The 16,502-nt window shown below is 30.8% G+C and overlaps 2 long non-coding RNA genes across 2 annotated transcripts; both read left to right on the top strand.

Moving 5' to 3' along the window:
* Positions 1–1,421: 1,421 nt before the first annotated feature.
* Positions 1,422–2,972, top strand: LOC143054696 (uncharacterized). Its single transcript, XR_012971790.1, has 3 exons — positions 1,422–1,474; positions 2,236–2,327; positions 2,790–2,972. It is a non-coding gene; the product is annotated as an uncharacterized LOC143054696 (long non-coding RNA).
* A 2,368-nt stretch (positions 2,973–5,340) lies between these two features.
* On the top strand, positions 5,341–13,871 carry LOC143053563 (uncharacterized). Its single transcript, XR_012971408.1, has 4 exons — positions 5,341–5,423; positions 9,466–9,542; positions 11,641–11,772; positions 13,000–13,871. It is a non-coding gene; the product is annotated as an uncharacterized LOC143053563 (long non-coding RNA).
* Positions 13,872–16,502: the final 2,631 nt, after the last annotated feature.

The raw sequence follows: 16,502 nt of genomic DNA, 5'->3' as shown, positions 1-16,502 counted from the left end.
CGCATAAACCGGTGTGACAATTTTGTTTCAAACCAGGAAGTTATTCGATAGAAAAACAATGCACACGTTAACGGAGAAAATATGGAAAGTTTCCGGAAACTATACTAAAAAATCATTTATATTGCTAGATGATATCCAAATAGTATTTTTTCCTATTTATATGTATAGGTAAACAAATAAATCTCGCTGATATTTACTTGTTTATTATTTCATTGCTGATTATTTTATAACTTAGCTGTTAGATTATAATACTAATGTTGATTTAATATATTGATGCTTACCAGAAAACAACCCTGGATTTCTGGTATTAACAAACAGGGACTCTTCACTGGTATGCTGGACTGGTGAGGTATATTGTTAACAGCAGAAAGTGCAATTTGTTGTTGAATAAAAATAAAAAAAAAAAAGATGACTACTGCACCCCTATTTCTGACCTTTTTACCCATTATGTCTGTTTGTTTTGTTCACTCATCGTTGTCATTATAATGAAACTAGATGCGGCTGTCATACAAGTGAGAGGTTAAGCTAGCTATACAACCATGCAATTGTGTTAATCCAAAGGCCGTGCCTGTCGTGTTTTTTGGAGAAGCGATCGGGTTACTAATTGTTATTCTTTTGATTACAATTTATGTATATTTCATTTCTGTCTACGTTTGGATAATTAAGTGCTAAACATGTAGTAATTGTATTATTACTTGTCTATTTTTTAGACAGTACATGTATGTTCTTTTGTTTTTTCATGGTCTTTCTTGATTGTTTTGTAATGCATTTGTATCCAAGATATAAAAAAAATATGTTTGAATAGAAGTAGGCTAGTGTAAACCCAGCAGGCACTCAACGTTTAATAAACGTTAAATTAATGTTGAAATGTGATCAACGTATATTCAACGTTGAAACAACGTAACATTTTCAACGTTGAGGAATAAACCAACATTCAACGTTGAATTAACGTTAATCATTTCAACGTTGTAATTGGAACGTTGATTGAACATTGAATCAACGTTAATTTATTTACTGAATAACTCATAGTAGGCCTATATAAAAAAAAAATCATTATCAGAAGGCAATATATAATGCATAACTGTAGAAGTATATATTTATAAAGAAAAGAATGAAAAAGAGTTTTGGGTTTCACAAAACAGTATAGTACTAACTATTGGTCACTATTTCAACTTGAGTTTTGCGTCACCGTGACGGTATGAGAAAAGGGGATGGAGGTAAGTCGTTTGATACTAAATTTCTAGGGAATAAGAAATATGATTTATTAATTTCATTTCACATAACTTTAATTTGAACATAACGATAACATGTAAAGAAATTTAAAATAGTTGATTATCAACAATGATTGCGATTTCTTTCATTCATATTTTCGCGGGATTTGAACAGGAAGTTAGATTGCCCATGCGCATTATTCAAACACGCAAGAAAGGACGAAGTCGGAAGAGAAACTTCCCGTTTATCACGTATATTTATGGTATGTAGATGTTTGCATGTGGCTATCACGGTTTGTTATATTTATGAGTTGTGTTTAGAAACTCTGAATTGGTATCATATTGCACAATTAGAGAAAATTATAACGTCAACATTGTAATTTCTAGAAAACAGATGATTCAGAACACATCATTTATAATTTCCTCCAATTATACTATTTCGAAGAGCATTTAATATGGAAAGCATATTTAGTTTCATTTTAAAGTTTAGGTAAAGATTGTTACAATTATTATGCTTAGAGATTCATATAAGAAAAAGGGGGGATAAGCAAGTGTTTACATTATTTTGCTCAGGTAAATTTCCCAACATGTTTACTTTATACTATATATATGCGATTCTTTTAGTTTAACTTTAAGGCTTGGTAAACCACATACTTTTTGACGATCATATAAAACAATGAATTTCAACTGGACAACATAGTATTGAATTTGAACGATCATGGAAAATTGATACTTTTATTGTTTTATATTTTACAAAAACAAGTCATTCTGAGCACAGGCACTTGTCTCAAAAAAAAACTAATTTCCTATATACCTTAATATAACATAATGTTATATTAAGGTATATAGGACATTTTTTTTTTGAGACAAGTGCCTGTGATTCTGAGCCTTTACTGATCTTCAGGTGATCTCTAACTCTGTAATATGAGAAATGCATGTTTACATTAATGTGTACGTAACCTGGTTTTGAATGTTATAGCAGTCCATTATCTGATATCATGAACATGTATTATTTATTTTACAGAAGCTTGTCAAACAGATCAATGGCTAAAAGGCATCAAGTGGAGCAACATTAAAATTCAGTTTTGGGAATTTCAGTCTTTAAAATCATCAAAGGTAGGTTTTTTTGTCTGTATAGCTATATACCATTTGTGTTCAAAGATTAATCTTTTGTTTATTCTAATTTTGTTTACCTTGCATACCATATTATGTTTGTCTTTATATCTAAGCTATTCTAGTAAAGATCTTTATTTTATGTTAATGGAATTGTGCAGTCATCAATAAAAAAAAAACGTCTTACTTAGGTAAAGTTTTTTCATTGTTATCAATAACATACTGAAACCCGCAGTCTTACAAAACTCAGATTGAAGCTTCTTCATTAACAAAAAACTACTAATAGTAAACATTAATGTATATATTTTTATTGATGATTATCTTATTACAATATGTGCTTCGTCATTATGGTTTTATTTATTTTCAATGCTTCTAGAAACAAATTGAAAGTGACTCAAATTTAAAATATCTTTTCAGGACATACAATTTATATTTATTATATATATATAATCTGATTTTTTCCAGAGTTCAAATATACTGCAAGAGTAAAAAGATGTCACTTGGAAATACATATCTGATAAAGACCTCCTGCTTAAAATTTACCGCTGAAAGATCCCAAGATGGTGGAAGAATGATGACATGCAATAAGGACAAAAAGAGACAAATATAACTAATGAATTTATAAAATAAATCTTGTATCAAAAGAAATATCATTGTATTACTATTTTTGATATTATTGTTCCTGAGTAAATAAGTATTAATGTAATGGTTTATGAGGGTTATATATACATTTATATAACATATATGTATATATAATCAAGGACCTTTGTTTTTTGTGGATAGTTGTCTGGTTAGCAGTCATGCTGCATCTTCTTATTTTTGTAAATATTGCGATCATCCTGAACACACATTGGATCTAATAATGTCTTCACTCTTCCTATATATATATACTACTTTCAAGAAGGGTTTAACATTGGTTGGTCGGTTAATAAAAACTACTTTGAACTTGTGAGAATTGTTTAGAACTATTCAACATCTTCTTTCCTTTCTGTGGTGTCAGTGAATAAAGAACATGTCTTAGTTTTTATGCAAACTGTGCAAATTCATTGAATGATTTGTCTTTTTATAGCTATTCACAACAAGAAAAACTACAAGTAAGAATATATCAAAAATAATAGGTGTCCACATATAAATTAAATAGATAATTATGTCTATAGTTATCGTTAAATACAAGTGGACACACACAATCATTTCAGCTATTCCTTCTGCCAACAGGATTTTAAGATATGACATTTATGGTCTAGATTTTTGACTTTGTATAAGCACCAAATGTTGTTTAAAGTAACAGTTGATGTATTTATTTAGATGTCTTCCATTTAACTTATATATTTTGTTCATATGTGTATTGGTGAGAGGGAAAACATTAAAAAAAACATGTACACCCACACTGCCTGTTTACCATCTAACAGCAAAAATTTGGAAAGCAGGTAACAAATGTGGTGTTTGTAGCTTTATGATAAATTTCATTATTATACTTTCAACTACTATTCAACCTTGAATCAAGTTGAATGGATGTTGAAACTTCAACGTTGAAATGACAACGTTAATTCAAATTTTCAAAATCAAACATAAATTTGACATTGTTTCAACGTTGAGAAACAACCTTGTTTCAACGTTGAATCAACGTTGAGTGCCTGCTGGGAAAAGTATCAAGATATCCAACATCTATAAATATGGTATTTTAAAGCATATTGAAATATTATATTCAGCTTTAAATCACATTTACACTACAAGTATATATTTCAAGACATCCAATGCACAAAACGATACTAATAGTGTGTTTTGGTTTAAAAACTTTATGAAGCATTGTCTACTTGAGAGGTTAATATTGAAAACGTGTGTATTCACTTATAATCTCTGTCGATTTATATAAGAAGGGAAACAATCTTTTTATGAAAACTGCGATGAATTAACATATCAAAATATAACCTGACGTCATTAAAAACTACGGAAATACTTTTCTAAATTGAAATAGCTAAGTGGTCAAAAGTAACTATCCTTTTCCGCTTTATATCTGAGTCTAGACTTGATCTTTTAAAATTAAAGTTATAAACTCATCAAAGTTAAATGGTTCTTCTATCTTTAATTGTTATTGTCTTCTAGGCCCGAGTCTTTTAATTCATTCTGTAATTGTTTTAGGTGCAAACTTTCCACAAATTTCATTTTCCTTTTGGTCAATAACCAAAGAGGCAACACAAAAGGATTAAAATGTAATTTGATTTAATACAAACACATTGATAATAAATGAAATAATACTTCACACAAGTTTTCAGCGTCCGAAGCACGTTTTTAATTTACTCTTATCGGGATGGATCATAGAACACATGTTATGAGAACATAGTTTGCATACAGGACAAATGACGACGAGCTTAGTGTGTTTCTAATTTCTAATTGCTGATTTTGACTAGATAACATACATTCACACATGTGACAACATTTATTCCTTTTAATATTGCTTTTTGTTTTATGTGAATTGGGCCTCAATAAAGGTTGCAGAATAGACAATAATGAACAAAATTTGCAGAATACAGTGCAGAAAAAAATACAAATGATATAAAGTAACATAAGGTAAAATGAGGAAAGGAACAGATAAAATGATGTGCCAAATTCAAACGAGTAACGAATAAAAGACAAAAACAAAACGCTTAATTCCCTCAAAATCCCAAAAAGGATCCTCGTTCTCCATTACATACGATCAGCTATCAATTTCACATCATATTTTTATCCAAAAAAAAATAAAATAAATAAAAAGTGATTATGGTTTGTGATTGACCTTTTTTGATAATATTAAGAGCATATACAGTTAAGTGAATGAAATGAAAATGAGTTTAAATAAAAAGAAAGATTTGTGTGGTCAGGTTCTTGTGAATTTGTATATTTGAGTCACGCCTATAAATGGAAAAAGACGATCAAGGATTTAACTGGTAATTTTATCGAAGAATAAATTTATTTTTAGATACATGTATATGATGAAGATGGATTTTGTTTCGTTCTATATTTAGATTATCAAAAGCTTCCTCAATGTAACAATTGTCAACAAAAATTGATGTCACTTTCGGCAAGTTTGATTTGAATACTTGAACTTTGATGACCAATACTGTAAGTTAAAAGCATTTTTTTATTTGAGTTCTTAAAGAACTCTTTACTCGAGACATTCTTTTCTTTTTAAAATATGTGCAATGTTTTCTTTTGAATACGATCTAAACTTTCTTGGGATAACTGGGAAATGCATATGAAGACCATGTCAAACTACAAGTAAATTTCAAAGTTAATTTAAAATTATTTTTTACTTGATTTAGTTATGTTCCTGACAACTTGGTATATGTAGTATCACTTTTCCATCATTTTTGGCAATACGTTGATGTAAAGTTTTCTGTTCTTTCTATTATTATTATTGTTTTATTTGGTTGTTATCTCATTCGCTTGTATACTTTATGAATTATGAATCTAGTTATATCCAGGATTTGTAAAGATATGATTTGTGAGCATAATAAAATATCATCTTCAGTTTTATATCACATTTACAGTAGATTATACGAGACATCAAAGGGACCAAATGATATTGAAAATGGTTTTTAAAACGACATTAAGTATTGTCAACTAGAAAGTCTAATGATGATTATAATTGACTTATTCACTTATGATACTTTCTATTTCTTCCCTTTTTTACAATGAGAAGGAGAAACATACTACTTATATGAACTGCGATGAAATAAACAATTAACATATACACGTTAGTCAAAATTACGGAAGTACTAATCTGAATAGAAGTTGCTTAGATTTATGTATTCTCCTTATTCGCTATCAATCTAAGTCTAGACATGACTTTTCCAATTTAACTTACCAGTCGTTAAAGTTCAATCACAAAAATACTAAACTCCGAGGAAAATTTAAAACGGAAATTCCCTAATCAAAAGGCAAAATCAAAGATAAAACACATCAACTGTCATATTTCTGATACATGCAAAATGGTAAATTGAACCTGGTTTTATTGCTCTAATCTTTTCACTTGTATGACAGTCACTTCAAATTCAAATTAAAGTTCAATTGATTTTTTGTTTGGATTTTTTTGGTCAACATAATTCAAATACAGTGTAAAGATTAATAGTACAAAAAACACACTGTCTTTTTTAGTATGGCAACATATGAATATTATTCCTAAGAAAATAATAGAGATGCAACATTGTTTACAACTGTCAGAGAAGTAAAAGATAAGTTGTTGATAAAGGTTGGTCACATCCGCCTTTAAGTTAAACAAAAGCTATGTTCAAGATCAAGAAGACTTGTTGATCAGATTAAATTATCAACTATTCTTTGTGTGTCTTGGATTTATTAATCAATAATATAGTATAGTCTCTGTGGTACAGTGGTATTTAACAATAACTATGAATGCATATTAAGGTTAAAAAACACTAATCTTAATGTACAATCTTTTAGAATAGAACTTATAAAGCGTTTATCTTTTCTAAATACTATTTGGCAATGGAATAAAATAAAATCTTAATATTCCCTACGAAAGAGATCCAATACTTTCAAAGTTCCATGACCCCGATTGTTGTCGAATGTTAGGCTGTCCAACTGAAGATAGCGTTAAGTTAGGGTTAGGGTTAGGGTTAGAGTTAAAAGTTAGGGTTAGGGTTAAGGGTTAGGGTTAAGGTTAGGGTTAGAGTTAGGGTAAGAGTTAGGGTTAGGGTTAGAGTTAGGGTCAGGGTTAAGGTTTAGGGTTAGGGTTAGGGTTAGGGTTAGGTTAGGGTTAGGATTAGGTTAGGGTTAGGATTAAGTTAGGGTTAGGATTAGGTTAGGGTTAGGATTAGGTTAGGGTTAGGATTAGGTTAGGGTTAGGATTAGGTTAGGGTAAGGATTAGGTTAGGGTTAGGATTAGGCTAGGGTTAGGATTAGGTTAGGGTTAGGTTAGGGCTATGATTAAGGTTAGGGTTGAGTATAGGTTAAGGTGAGGGTAGAGCTAGGGTTAAGGTTAGGTTTAGGGTAGGGTTAGGGTTGGGTTAGGGTTAAGGTTAATGACTTATTACTTATTGTATGTTGGAGAAAACTACAAGTATGTAAATTGTGATGAATTGTGTTTGAGCTTTTATTATACGTGAAAGGTACATGTAATAGCATGTTCAAGCGAAACCATAATAAACTTAATAGACGTAATTTTGTTGAAGGGTTTTTGAGAGAATTTTTTTTCATAAAAAAGAAGCTGTGGTTTGCCAATGAGACAACTTTCCACAAGAGAGTGACAAAAATGACACATATATTAACTATACGTCACCGTATAGCCTTCAACAATAGGCAAAGTCTATATAAGGCATAGTCAGCTATAAAAGGCCCAGATATGACAATGTAAAACAATTTAAACGAGAAAACTAACGGCCTTATTTATGTAAAAAAAAATGAATGAAAAACAAGTATGTAACACATAAACAAACGACAACCACTGAATTACAGGTACCTGCCTTGGGACAGGCACATACATAAAAAAATGTGGCGGTGTTAAACATGTGAGCGGGATCAAAACCTTCCCCTTTACCTGGGACAGTGGTATAACAGTACAACTTCAGAACGAACTATAAAATTTAATTGAAAAAGGCTTTACTCATCAGATGGACAAAAATAGAAATGAACGTGGTCGGGTACTTGTACATCCCGAAAACAAAAATAATTTAAAAAATCATGCATAAAAGACTAAACTATCAATCCGTACACATCCAACATCCAATGGATTTAGTGTAAAGACGTCATAAACAGTGGATTTAATGTAAAGATGTCATAAACAGTCATAGAAAAACATGACCATGTGCTATGCCAAAGTACAGGTATCGACAGATTGTAGATCCATGAATGTGTATATGTATATAACATACTAGTAATATTTAGTTTGCTTTTAATTTACTGATAATAAAATCAATATTTATGCCAATTAAAACAATATTCAATGATCTTATTACAGTGTTGAATTGGTAACATTTTAGAATAAGTATATTTAAAGGAGCGATAAGTCTACAAGAATCATTTTAAATTTCCGGGGACGGTTAACATCATTTCCGTAAAAATGAGGATGTGTTATCCAGTTTGAATTAAGTTTTCTACAGGTACAACCAAATTTCAAAACCAAATCTTTATATCTGTGGACATATTTTAAGTTTTATGTAATTTATAATAACAAAATCCCTTGTTTAATAATTTACCAGTAATACATAGATTGCGTTCGTTAAAATCAAAAACGTCACAACAGACACGGGCAATTCGAACGAGCTGAGAAATATAAACACAGTAAGATGGTTCCAAAGGAACATCACCATCTAAAAATGGAAAATTAACAATAGTTTGCTTAAATTTTTTTCATGTATTATTTCCAAATTAAGAATATTCTTTTGGTGTAGACTATTAGATATGTAGTTGTGATTAGGTGTCACACCACCAATTATCTGTTCAACCAAATTTTGCAATTTTCACAGCTTTCTAAATATTTTACCTTACGTTTAACCTCATAGAAACTAGGTATATCCTGAATTGTACATGTGTCACCTTTCTGCATGCCAATTTTAAACATACATTCAAAATCATATAAGAAAGAAGAGAACTCCGAAAGGAGGTACCACTAAAAATAACCCATGGTTTTCTGGAAATCTTAAATTAGTATACCATGGAGCGCATTAACTCTCAATTCTAAATCCAAACATCTAGACAGGTAAAAGTTGGCTCGAAATGGTCTTAATATATTTCTCTTTCAACAAAAGTTTCATTTCTGCACATTTTCTGTTGGTTAGTTAAGGTGAACAATGACATCAAATGCACTATTTTTTGTCCGAGTCGGCCTACTTTCTCATACGTTCTAAATGTGAGGTAGTAATTGGTGGTATGACACCTTGTAACACAAACACATTGACCTGAACCATAATAAACTTAGTGCTGGTATATTATATTTAGCTGGTACATTTACTGTTTGTATTTTGTGAAGAGTGCAAAAACAACAACATGATTTTTTATTCGAAGAAATTATTATTTTTAGCTAGATGGGGGATTCCCCGATTGATTTTGTTTAGCTATTTAAGTTTATCAAACGCTTCCTCATTCAAAAATTGTTAACATAAAAAAAATAATCAACATAAATCATTCGAAATATCGATTATTGCAGTTGTAATGTCAGCTTTTGTGTGTTGCTGGAGAAGACAGCGCCCAGCTTGCGGTCAGGGACGGACAAAAAATATAAAAGTAAGTTATTCAATCAAGGTTATCTGCAACACTGCTGCTAGAGAAACTATTATTATATAAACTTTTTAAATTACTATGGCGATTTCTGGTATTAGAACAGAAATGGTAAATTCAATATTGTGTCGAGTTCAAATATTAAAGAAACTTATGAAAGTTAAAAAATGAAAATAAGAATTGTAACTTTCTTGGATGTCTGATCATTTGGAGTAATTAGAAAATGAATGAGAAGGGTGTTTCAAACCAATTTCAAATCAAGGTTTATGCCCGGACATAACTCATAAAGAGGTCATTCTGTCAAATACTGGACGATTGAAATGTTCATACTTCTTTTGACAATTTTAAGTATCATTTTGTGTATGTGATGAAGTTTTTTTTTATTAATTTTTTAGACCGTTGATTTTTATGTTTGAAATGTTTTACACTTGTCATGTTGCAACTTGTTGTTCGGTGTGAGCCATGGTTTCATGCTGAAAGCCGTACGTTGACCTATCGATGCTTACTTTTTGTACATTGTGACTTGGATGGAGAGTTGTCCCTTTGGCACACATACCACATCTTCTTAATTATAAATAATATTTTTTAGAATGACTAACATTCTTTGGTTTTCTATGTTGTGTTTTGTGTACTGTCTTTTTGTCTTTTTGTCTTTTTCGATCTTGGTGTTGTTACTTTTTTTTTTACTCATGTGTTATGTCAATATTGTATCATTCGTCTCTCTTCTACAAAAATTAATGCAGGGCAAAATTTCAATATTCAGTTTCGTGAAAAAATGTAAGAAAGAAAAGTCTTGACTTTAAGATTTTTTTTTCTCTTTAATATTACTATTTTTAAACATATCAAAGAACTTTTCTTTATATTTTTGTTAAGTGGATCGGTATTTTAATTCAAGTTAAAAGTCAATTCGATTACTCATCTAGAGTATGACAAACTATATATGAACCTTAATTCATAATAAAGAACACATTTTAAGTGAAATGGTGTCTGTCAAAATATTAGGAAACTATAAAGGTTTCAAATTACAATAATCGAAAGTGCAAGTATGCAACATTTTACCGTTGTAAATATATGGAAAATTATCGATTTAATTGTTTTATTATCTGAACAGAAAGGAATCGTGTGGGTTTGAGCTCTAAATGATACACTACGATTAGATCAAGTTTTAAAGCAGAATTATATTAACATCTGGAAATAAAAAGGAAATATGGGTAAACGTCAATCAGAGACAGCTCTCGAAAAATAAAAGACAAAGGATAATATACAATCCCTTGTAACATCATAATTATCCTTTTGTTTGATGTAAATCTATTTCCGGTAGAAAACTTGATATCGTCTTTTACAATGAAACTAAATTTATCAATGGGTGATTTAGTCCTTTGAAAGGATTTTGTTATTAAAATTAATAAACAAACAAATTATGACATGTAACGATGTGCAATTTTATCTCTATTACCAATGGTGATAACTAATAGTCTTTAGTCCTGAGAAAAGATAAAGTTTTCTGGATTTTTGTTGTTAAAATAACAAATTTGTTTTGTGCTTTTATATCTATCATTGTTACTTACCTAAGTTTGCTTATATGACAATAACAATTAAACATAAGGTGCTTAGTAACTTTGATAAAAGGTATGAGATCTGCTGTTTAAATCTAAAAATATACATCTACACATATATTTTCATTTGTTTTGAGTTGAAAATATATGGAATTGTATGTTTTAAGTGCATTTATGTAACCATGATGTAACAATCAGGTCCGCCATGGATATACAATTATCAATTAAAATGGTGAAGATTTCTCAGCCGCACTAAAGACAAGGTATTGTACTTCACAGTGTCTTATTTAAGTACAAGAGTCAAAATTTTGTAAATGTTTCATAAAGGCACATTAAAGAGGGGCGAAATATACCAGAGTGACAACCAAACTCATAAATTGAAAATAAACTGACAACGCCATGGTTGAAAATGAAAAAGACAAACAGACAAATAGTTGTACACATGACAAAACATAGAAAACTAATGACTTAGCAGCACGAACACCACCAAAAACTGATCTCAGGGTGCTCCGGATTTTAAGAATAGTATCGATGTCTTTTAATTACAGAGGTGTCCATTGGAAAAGAAATTAGGCAACGAGAATGAAGTAAAGCTCGTAAATTTAGAAAATCCTGAAGGCTCAGATGGTCATAAGAGGATGCTTAATGGTTATGTAAAAGATCCAACTATCCATGGCAAAGTGAGTTTAATGTTAGTGTTACACGACTATTCAATTTGTGAAATTGTAACGCTGATGATAATCATACAAACACCTAAAGTTTGATTACGTCAGTAAGCATATCGATTACAAGTAAATTCAAATTTACAATCGCTCATTTTATTTTTAGACAAGAGTAAACGTTAAACTGTTTTATTTGAAATATATGTGCTAATAAATATTGTCTTGTTTCCATAATTCACCGACAGAATGAATTTTGATATTATGACAAAAATATCTTAAAAGTGTTAACATATTTTCCGCGTTGATTAAAAAAGGAGCAAATATTATATTTACAAAATATAAAGCTCTTTTTATACATCACAGTACTAGTGTTCCATATATTATTCTTTGTCATGTTTCAAATTCTCGAAATTTGGTTTATTATATCATCAAACACTACATTGACAAGCACACACATCTGGTCATTATATTGTTACAGCAACTTTTAATATAAAAAGACAACCATATTTACACAAAGAATAATTATACGTTACAACAATTTTGGTATTCTTGATTTTAGTACTGAAAGTTGCAGTTTTTTTGTTGTTTTTTTTTTGTACGTATTCGCAGTCACTGTCATTCGAACAAATGTATACTACTGTTGCCTTTAATAATAGAGTTAGTTTATACGTATGAAATGTATTTCCATATTGCCAAATCAAACTAATTTTTCAAATCATTGTAATAGACTGTAGAAAAAATTCAGGTAACATGTAACTGTAAATATCGCTATTTTATAAAAACAAATACTGATTGTTAGATCGTTTTCTTTAGAACTGAAAATTAGAATTGTCCTTGCGGAGAATGTGTCATTATGGTATAAACAAAACATGCAAACTAATTGTATTGAATAACAATCGAATTAACCCATGTGGAAACATCTTAACTATGTTCACGGAAATAGTGCAGAATATTTACAAATGAAATACGTAAATACATAAAACGAAATATGGCAGTTAACATATGAAATTTACATCTAAATTGTATGATCATAACTGAAAGAGTTTGACGTCGCGCCTTGTTTTAAATGTAATAAAATATACACATTCCAGTTTATTTCTCAAAGTTAACAATCTCATGTTACGTTTCGACACATTTTGTGACAATGTTTTGCCAGAGTGTTTTATAAAAAAAACCTGTCCAAATAGACTCATTTCCTTACTAAATATTGAATTGTCATGTTTATTTTGTACAATTAATTTTAAGAGAAGGGAAGGCATCGACAGGGAAGCATATGACTACGCAGAATTAAGAATCGTACCAAGAAAGGCATATATACAAAAGAAGAGCAACGAAGACGAAGACGATGAAGATGGTGATGGTTATCAAGTCTACACCGGTCCAGTTTCAGCAGAAACTGAAAAGAAGATAGAAGATATTTATGTAAATCAGACATTAACAACGGAGTATTGTAAGCATGATGAAATGTCTCAACGGAGATTATCAGATCACCAAACGACTGAAAATTCACAGGAAAGTCAGTCAACATCAGGAGATTTAAACTTTTATGAAAATTTAGAAAGTCAGGACAACTTCTATGTAAATAAGTCAAAAGGGATAAAGTATTCGGACTACGAAAATGTGAATATAAAAGAAACTGATATCGGGAAAATGGTGACTGTTCTTTCTAAAAATTTAAAGGTTACAAACGTAAATGAACTCATAGCTGGAAACACAAGTACAATCAATATAGATCATGTTGAGAACATGATCATTAATAATACAACAACTATACAGTTTGTAGCTGCGAAAATCGAAAAGCCGACGAAAGAAAGCGATAAAAAATCATTCACCTGGCCATGGTAATGATGAAAAACTCAATGCAACGTTTATTTGTTTAATTTGTTATGTTATATTTCATTTTTCATCTTCCAAGGCAATGTCTATATTTATATATAATACTTTTAGTTTAAACATATTCATTTTTACCAAATATTTTGTTTTCATTCTTTGCCCTTTGGTTTCTTTCGTCCCTCTTTTATTGCAACTTATAGTAATCCCTTTAAACTTTGCGGGTCCGAGTGCTGCCTTGTAGCTGCATTCGCCTGCACTTTTAAAAAAAATCTCAAAGGGTTCTTTTACATGCAAGAGATATGGCTTTCTCTTAACATTGGTCGGCCATTTATCGTACCCTTCCGACGGACTATCGTTGTTTCTCAAGACCATATTCGCAATTGGTTTCAAGGGAGAGTCGAAAATTCAGTTCCTGAAATTTTCTCACCAAAACGGGGATGGAACCAGGCACCTTTGTGTTAGTAGTTCAATTTGCTTAGCACTACACTAAGGCTCTCTTAGTACTTTTAAACGTGAATAGTGACCATAATCATCTGCATCTGTCGAAGAAATCAGTACTGATCCCCATTACGTTAGTTTATCAAGAATGAAAACAAAAAAGAAATATTAGAAAGAAAAGTAAAACGTGATAAATATCCCGGTTTCCATTTATTGTTGACACCAACATATAATCAGAAGACAAAAAATTTGGGAATACACGCATAATACAGGCAATTAACTTCCCATTTATTAGACCACGAAATTTAAGTTTTAAACTCGTAAATTAAACCTTTGAAAACAGAAATACAAACAAAAAATATGAAAAAGGTATTCTACTTAAATATGTATTCCTTAGAATGGAATTGCGTCAAATCAAAGGTTTGTTAAATAAAGTTCTGTGACCTTTACGCTAAAAAAATGTCATGGTATGTTATTTGTGTTACTACGTTTTTTTGATTGAGTTACGCCTTCCAATCGAAATTTTATAGTACGTCTTTCTATGTTGGGATGTTATACTATTGTTTCAGCAAAGGGAGAATGTTTGGTAAGGTTAAAACGTTTAATCCCGCTGCAATTGTTTGCACCCGTCATGCATCTGATGTACAATGGTTGCAAAACACAAATTCCTTTGGTGATTTCCCGTGTTTAAATTTTTAAATCGCCATAATAAGATCTCTCATTTTTGCCGATCAAAATTTTTTCTAAATGTTAAATCATGAATAAATTTCCGAGTTGACAATAATGATACAAATAAGAAAGCATTCATTAAAGTCCATTTAGTGAACTTATTTATTTAAAATTCTGTAAATGTTGGTGTAAAGAAATCATTTGAAATTATATATAAAGTCATTTATTTGTGTTCATTTGAAGTTTCATTGTCATATTCATAATTTCAAAGTGTAAATTGTAGGCACTTACTAGCCAACTATATCAAAGTATGTGTTTGATGCAAGTCTTTTTATATCTTGGCTTCATTCATGCATCAATTTTACATTCTGGTCTACTACTATGCATCAGGTTTAATTGGGCTAGTAACAGTGAACAAACGGAAAATGACGTCACCAATGAAGTAATCAGTGATCATCTTGTCCCAGGAATAGATTACCTTAGTCGTATTTGGCACAACTTTTTGGAATTTTGGATCATCAATGCTCTTCGACTTTGTACTTGTTTGGTTTATAACTATTTTTATATGAGCGTCACTAATGAGTCTTATGTAAACGAAACGCGCGTCTGGTGTACTAAATTATAATCCTAGTACTTTTGATAACTATAAAGTCGATACAAGAATGCTGACTGCAGTGATAATAACCAAGGAAAAAAGCATTAGCAAGCAGTGGAATCAACCACTATCTAAGACTCACCAGTGCCATCAATATTCGGAACAGTGGGAAGAACAAATATATAACAACATTGAAGAGAATAACAATTCCAAAATAAAAGCAGTTTCTGATGTCGATTTGTATGGTGAAAACATTTTCTTTAAACTTTATAGGAGAAATATTTTGAAGATTGTAAAGGTGCATCCTAGTAGACACTTAAATCAAACTTCTTTTTTTGCTTGTAAAAGAAATCTTGTTTCTGCTAAATGGTGTATTGTGTTATTTCAGATAGTGTTTGTTTTGTAAATATATGTTGTAAAAGAAAAGAGGGACGAAAGATACCAAAGGGACAGTCAAACTCATAAATCTAAAACAAACTGACAACACCATGGCTAAAAATGAAAAAGAAAAACAGAAAAAACAATAGTACACATGACACAACATAGAAAACTAAAGAATTAACAACACAAACCCCACCAAAAACTAGGGGTGATCTCAGGTGCTCCGGAAGGGTAAGCAGATCCTGCTCCACATGTGGCACCCGTCGTGTTGCTTATGTGATTACAAATTCGGTAAATAGTCTAATTCGGTAGGTCACATTTTTGAAAGGGAAGGTGATTGTAATTACGACGTAAGGAACATATCCGATATCATTTGTGAAACGGTTATTCCATAACGGTCAACCAACCCGTGATGGCGTCCGTAAAATTTACGAAGAGATGATTTCAACTTCACCATTTGGAACTCTTGGTTTAATAGCTTCCTTGTGAGGAGTAACCCTCTATCAAGAAAATCATGATAGGAAATGAAAGCATGGGAATATCGTATCAATTGGGAGATATATACCCCGTATGCAGGTGCTGCTGGAATGTTGCTACTTAGAAATGAAAAGTTCACAATTGGAAAGCTGAAATCATCTCTTTTGTCGTAAAGTTTTGTTTTCAACCGACCCTCATTGTCAATTTCTAGATGTAAGTCAAGATATGAAGCCGACTTAAGTGTATCTGTAGTATCCTTTATCTCCAATTCGATGGGATAGATGCGTTCCACATAGTCACCAAGTTTTAAATTGTTTAGTGAAAGCACGTCATCTATATAGCGGAAAGTAGAGTT

The sequence above is a fragment of the Mytilus galloprovincialis genome, chromosome 12 (genome assembly GCF_965363235.1).
Source record: "Mytilus galloprovincialis chromosome 12, xbMytGall1.hap1.1, whole genome shotgun sequence".
NCBI classification, from domain to species: Eukaryota; Metazoa; Mollusca; class Bivalvia; order Mytilida; family Mytilidae; genus Mytilus; species Mytilus galloprovincialis.
This window is presented reverse-complemented; position numbering and strand designations above follow the sequence as displayed.